This window comes from Cebus imitator, unplaced genomic scaffold (assembly GCF_001604975.1).
Source record: "Cebus imitator isolate Cc_AM_T3 unplaced genomic scaffold, Cebus_imitator-1.0 Scaffold165, whole genome shotgun sequence".
In the NCBI taxonomy this organism is placed as follows: domain Eukaryota; kingdom Metazoa; phylum Chordata; class Mammalia; order Primates; family Cebidae; genus Cebus; species Cebus imitator.
The window spans coordinates 2,444,240-2,450,374 of record NW_016107480.1 but is presented as its reverse complement, the minus strand read 5'-3'; the positions used below and the strand labels follow the sequence as shown (position 1 = coordinate 2,450,374).

The following is a 6,135-nucleotide window of genomic DNA, read 5'->3' as shown; positions in this document are numbered from 1 at the left end:
AAAAAAAAAAAAAAAAAAGTTAAGCCCTGTCTTTGTTTAAGGGCTCAGCCATTTTGAATCCAAGTAGACCTGGGCTGGTGTATACTTAAAATAAACTCCTTCCGCAACCTCAGTGGTCTCTCTGGTCTCTAAAATTCTGCAACAGCTCAAACCAATGTCTATTTACCAATGTTTACAGTAACCTTATTTATAATAGCTAAAAGGTGGGAACAGCCTAAGTGTCCATTGACAGATGAATGCATAAACAAACTGCAGTATATCCATACAATGGAATATTAGCCTTAAAAAGAAGTGAAATGTCACAATACAGATGAACCTTGAAAACATTAGGGTAAGTGAAATACGCCTGACGCAGGACAAATATGGTATGACTCCAGTTACACGGGGTGCCTAGAATAGGCAAATTCATAGAGACAAAGTAGAACAGAGGTTATCAGGAACTGAGGGGAGTGGGAAGAAGGAGATTTATTACTTAATAAATGCAGAGTTTACGTTGGGTATGACTAAAAAGTTTTAACTGTAGTAAAATATGAGGGAAATGTCTAGAAATTAGACTAAGAAAGCAGCTCAGGTTATGTTGTGAAAGGTTTTGATGCCCTGCCAAGAAATCTAGACTTTATTCAATAGTCAAGAGAGAGCCACTACAGGCTTCTAAACAGGCTTGTCAACACTGCAGGCCATGGAGAGATTCGTGTTGGAAGGATAACCAGCGACAGTATGGAGGTTAGCTGGTTCTCCCATTGATGATCCTGGTCAATGGGTACACTTACCATACCCTGTATATTGACACTTTTGGAAACATACAACATAGTCATCACTTTCTCAGGCTTGGGAAGAGTTAAGTTTCTGCTGTTGAGCTTCCGACTGTGTCCATTTCCAGGAGAGCTAGTAGTAAGCCTCAGCTTAGCCAACTGGTAGTGACTTTTGCTCTTGTCATTGCTATTATTGATGCTAGATTTTATCTCACTGTTGCTGATAATGGAGTTTTGTTTTGCAATGGTTGCTGTAATATGTAGCTGGAAAGGATGTGTGGATCCCTTTGCTGTCTTAATTAAGAAAGTGCCTCAGTAAGAGGCAAGCTCCTGTCTTTGTAATTCGGCACTTTGATCCCCATTTAATCTTTGCTTGGACACTTCCACACCAAATAGCTTCTGGGAACCTAGCAACCCTCTTTGCCTCCAGGACCCACTACCTTCTCTCCTTATCTACTGCCATTTAAATAATTGACTCCAGCTTTCTGGTTTTTATTTTCTGTGTCTCAAATTCTCTTACTACATCTGTTCAGTTAGAATTCATATGCTCTATTCTTAATAAATGAATATGAACGCTTTACAAAAAAGCCGCTCGGGTAACTATCTCAGGCGGTGATCTTGGAAGGCAGATGCTCCTGGTTTTTTATTTCTGTTGTTTTGTTTTATTTTGTTTTTTCCACCTATGTGATTTCTGTAACCTTACTTGGTGTCATTTGAGATGGCAGGGAAGAGCTTCCGCTACGGTAGACACCACTTCACGGTTCACCGCGCTTAATTCCAAACTTCGCAGGAAAACTCTAAATTTCTGATCATTGGCCCATTAAAGTGTTAAAACTTGGTATCCAGAAGACCAGAAAAACTAGACTATAATTTGGTCTCAACCCTGTTTTGGGCCTGAGCAAGTAAACCTGATTATAGCACAGTCTCTCACCCAGGAAACAATGGCGAATTGTCAATATCACATCTCATTTGGTTCCATATTCAAGAGGAAAATCAGAAGTCAAAAAGAAAATGAACCAGAAGATAGAGTTTATAGAGCCTGGGTTCTGGCCACAGGAAGTAAAGAATCTTTTATATTCCACTTAAAATATAAAAAATGTTTTATATGAACAAACATTCAGGATGGGTTGGGGTTTGTGTCTTTTTTAACAGAATTATCTGCAAGCTCTCAAAGAAATTTCTGGAATAGCCGTTGCCCTTGACTGCTTCTGTATTTCCCTGGTTTTATCTTTTCATCTCGATTCGCTGCTAGTTTTTCTCTCATACCCTACTCCTAACCCCATGTGTGCAAGGTCAGATCTCTCTTTTTCCCTTCTTCACCCAAAATCCCCCAAGACTTTTGAAGGCAGAAAGGCTGAAAATTTCAAAGCAATCTTTAGAAAAACAGGAGTTGGTTGGATACTAGTCTAAAAATTTTAATCTCATCAAACCAGATTGCCTTGTGCCATCAGAATTATAAAAAGCTACAAAAAAAAATCAGTAGCTAAAAATGTTACAGTTTAGTTAGAAGAATATTTTTAATGACTTTATACATATTAGTTAAAAAGAAAGTGGGGGGGGGAAGCAATTAACACCAGCTTTCCTCATGCTCGGTGGCAAAGTCAAGCTGTATATCTAAGGAGCTACAGTCGCTCCAATTAATATTAAACAAAAAACCTGTGGCAACCTAACATAGAAGTCACAAATTTAAAGCCCCAGAAAGTCACCACTGGCTGCCATCTGGTCATCAGTCCTAAACAACCTTTGTTCCTCTATGATGTGTCAGGGAATTTCAATTTTCTTACAGTTTCTCATATTTAAATTTTGAGTTAAGATTTGAGTAGGATGTATAGAAAGACTGCTCTTTCTTGGTCCTCAATGAAGGTTAATTGTGTCTGTTTCATCTGTAGCCTGGTCTTTCTTGAAAACGCAGGAGTGGTGAACCCTGCACGTCAGCCTATAGTGAGAGCAAGAGGGTCTCACAGAGCATGGAGTTGGACTCTCTTATTTATTTACTGACAAAGTCTTGCTCTGTTACACAGGCTGGAGTGCAGTGATGCAATCTCGGCTCACTGCAACCACTACCTCCTGGGTTCAAGCAGTTCTCCTGCCTCAGCCTACTGAGTAGCTGGGACTACAGGCACATGCCACCACACCCGGCTAATTTTTCTATTTTTAGTAGAGACAGGGTTTCACCCTGTTAGCCAGGATGGTCTCGATCTGCCCTCCTGATCTGCCCCCTCAGCCTCCTAAACTTCTGGGATTACAGGCATGAGCCACAATGCCCGGCCTGGACTCCTTTATTTTACAAATGGAGAGACTGAGGTTAGGAGAGTTTAGTGACTTGTCTGAGGTCACTCCGCTAGCTTAGGCCATTCCTGAACAACAATCCCTAACGTTCTCTTTGGTGTTGACGTGCTTTGGGGCAGGACTCTGGACTTAGCTGTTCAGCTGTATTTACTGTATTCACCATTGTGTCACTGGATTTATCCATGCCAAAATGGAGACTCAGCAAATGAATGAATAATTGAAAGATGGGAATGAGATAACACCATATCTAAATACCAGATTACCAAAAAGTAAGAGCCGAACTGCCTGAGTTTTCAAACGTTCACTGAGAAATGGGGAAGAGCTTGGCATGGGCTTTGAGTCTAATTGGGGTGTTTCTTCATACCAAGTACCTAGTCAGACCCTAGGATTTGGATTACAGTGCGTGTGCACACATATTATGCAAAGGAACCACTGATCTCCCACTGTGAAACAAACAAAATCCAGCATACCTCAGCTCATCTACCAAACAATATCACTGTTTGTATATTCCAGGGCCCATTCTAATAAGCCAGGGAAACCTCTCACAAACAAATTGGGTTTGTATAAGATTACACTGGATGGGAACAGAAAAATAGGATTATAATAAAAAGCTTCCTGGCCCGATGCCATAGTGCATATCTGTAACCCCAGCACTTTGGGAGGCCTAGGCAGGCAGATCATCTGAGGCCAGGAGTTCAAGACCAGCCGAGGCAACATGGCAAAACCCCATCTCTACAAAAAATACAAAAATTAGCCAGGTGTGGTAGCGGGTGCCTGTAATCCCAGCTGCTTGGGAGGCTGAGGTGGGAGAATCACTTGAACCCAGGAGGCAGAGATTGCAGTGGGCCAAGATCATGCCACTGCATTCTAGCCTGAGTAAGACTGTNAAAAAAAAAAAAAAAAAAAAAGCCCAAAAAAGCCCTCTTCCCTCCATCTCCCTAAAACAATAAAAAGATTTTGTTCATTTGGAGAAAAAAAACAAACACTTCTTGGCAGCCAAAGGAAGTCAGAGGAACACAGAACTTCACTAGGCTCGGGATGACGGCATGCCATCAGATTTTCAATTAGTCAACTAGGTTACAACAGTCGACATTAAGATAACACTCAGAAATAACAACAGCAAGAAAACAAACTCAAACACCTGCCACCTCCTCTTACGCAAAGCCAGCAAGGGCTAGGCGGTGGGCGCCAGTCATTACCTTCCATGGGAACATTTCCTTTTCCCGGAAAAGCAATTCTAATACATGAAATTTGCTCTACAAATCATCAGATGAGAAAAAGTAAAGCCTGCACGTGACTTTTCTCTAATGTCTAAAGCAAAAAAGCAGTGCCCCCAGACTGGTAATATTTTTCTAAGAAATTCTGTTGAGCCCTTTCTCTTTCCTTTTTCACCTTCAGGAGAGGGAGAACAATTTCAGAACATGCTTAGTACTGCTCAGAGTTTCCTCTGATTTCAGACAGTGACGGGTACCAGGTCCTCCCCTGTACAGATAATCTTTCCTGTCTCCAATGTTTTGTAATGAGATGTGCTGGTTCCAGATTCTCTTTATTCCAAACAGAGCCAGGAAGTAATTTCTCAGACGGTTTAACTTTGATAGCAGGTAATTTTAATCTTATCGCAAACATCAGTCTGACATGGCCTTGTTATCTTCATTATTTTAATTATGCTTTTGAGCCACTTTTTCCCTCATTTCTTCCAGGAAGGAGTGAATAGAAATTGGCAGCTTTAATCTTATCATGCCACTAACCAGAATTTTTTTTTTTTTTGCGCTTAATAATAACATCATTTAGCGTGTACCTTAAGTAATGAAATTTGTTTGTAAAACTCTTTATCTTAACCAAAAACAAAGGGAAAAACTTACCTTTTCTGATGGGAAGTCACCCACCTCTGTCACACTGCTGTCTGTGCTGCTCTGAACTGCTGACAGTTTCTGTTAATTTACTTTCACTCCCCAGTTCAACTTTCCCATATGGAAAGCTGGAGTTTTGAATAACAGCAAGTAATATCTGATGTGGCAGCAACTGGCAGCTCTGACATTGAGCTTGGCTGTGGCCATTACCCAGAATTCCCCACTTCTCCTTGAGAAGCAATTACAATTTCACAGGCTGGAATTAAAATTCCCTGTGGTATGCAATAGAGCAACTCTCACTGTCAAAGTGATTTCAAGCTGCTCATCTCTTGCTGGAGGATGAGTGAAAATAGAGTTCCTCTTCATGGAAACCAAGGCCTGACAACTTTAAAACTCAGAATCTTTATTTTAATTCGCTCCAAGGTCAGACAGCACTGACCCAACAAAATGTGTTATCCCATTAGATGGTGGAATATAGGCGCATGTTCACTTCAGTAGGGCTGGGAGGAGGAAGAAGTGGTGTTTGGACTGGGAATGAAATTAACAAAAAGTGGGCCCACCTCTTTATGAAACCGTAAGATGAGAGAAGGAAATGTGCGACGACTTGTGAGCTCTATTGTGGGGGAGGACACAGAGGATAAATGCCTTCAGAGAAGGTTCTCCCAGTTCTTTCTGGAGATCCTCTGCTCACAAATCAGAGGGTACAGCCCTCACTGGGCTGGGAAGAGCACAGAGGCAGTGTGCTGTATTGGAAGGCTCAGCGCTTTGGGCATTACACCTGGGTTCACCTCCTTCTCTCCACCCACTCACAGTGCAATCTCTTCCACTGAAATAGAAACTCACTGAAACTCAGCTTCCTCATCGGGAGAATGGGCTCAAATCTACCTATTTTGCAGAGTTGTGATGGATCAGGTAGGGAAAGTGCTCTTTTCAGTGGCCCATACATCACAGATGCTGATTAAATATTAGTTGTTATTAACAAACAGAAAGGCCTTATCTAATCATGAGGTCCCCAAAACCTCCTAACTTTTGTCATAGCCAACGACCATCGACAGAATTATTTACTTAATGGTTTTCAATGACTCACTTTTGAAACTTTATTTTAAAAGAACCCTTGATGTCTCAGATAGAAAACCTCTCTCTTGCCATATATACTTACCATTTAAAACAATGCAAATAAGAAGCATTAATAAATTCTACTTAGTTTTGCCTGAAGAAGGCTTTGGTATTTAGTTAACAAACAA

At 41.0% G+C, this 6,135-nt stretch overlaps 1 long non-coding RNA gene across 1 annotated transcript in view; it reads right to left on the bottom strand.

Annotated features, from left to right (window-relative positions):
- The window catches only part of LOC119473527, a 16,559-nt gene extending 10,918 nt beyond the window's left edge, over positions 1 to 5,641 (bottom strand). The window contains exon 1 of the long non-coding RNA XR_005202745.1: positions 4,904 to 5,641. This is a non-coding gene — a long non-coding RNA (uncharacterized LOC119473527). The remainder of the gene's footprint in view (positions 1 to 4,903) is intronic.
- Positions 5,642 to 6,135: the final 494 nt, after the last annotated feature.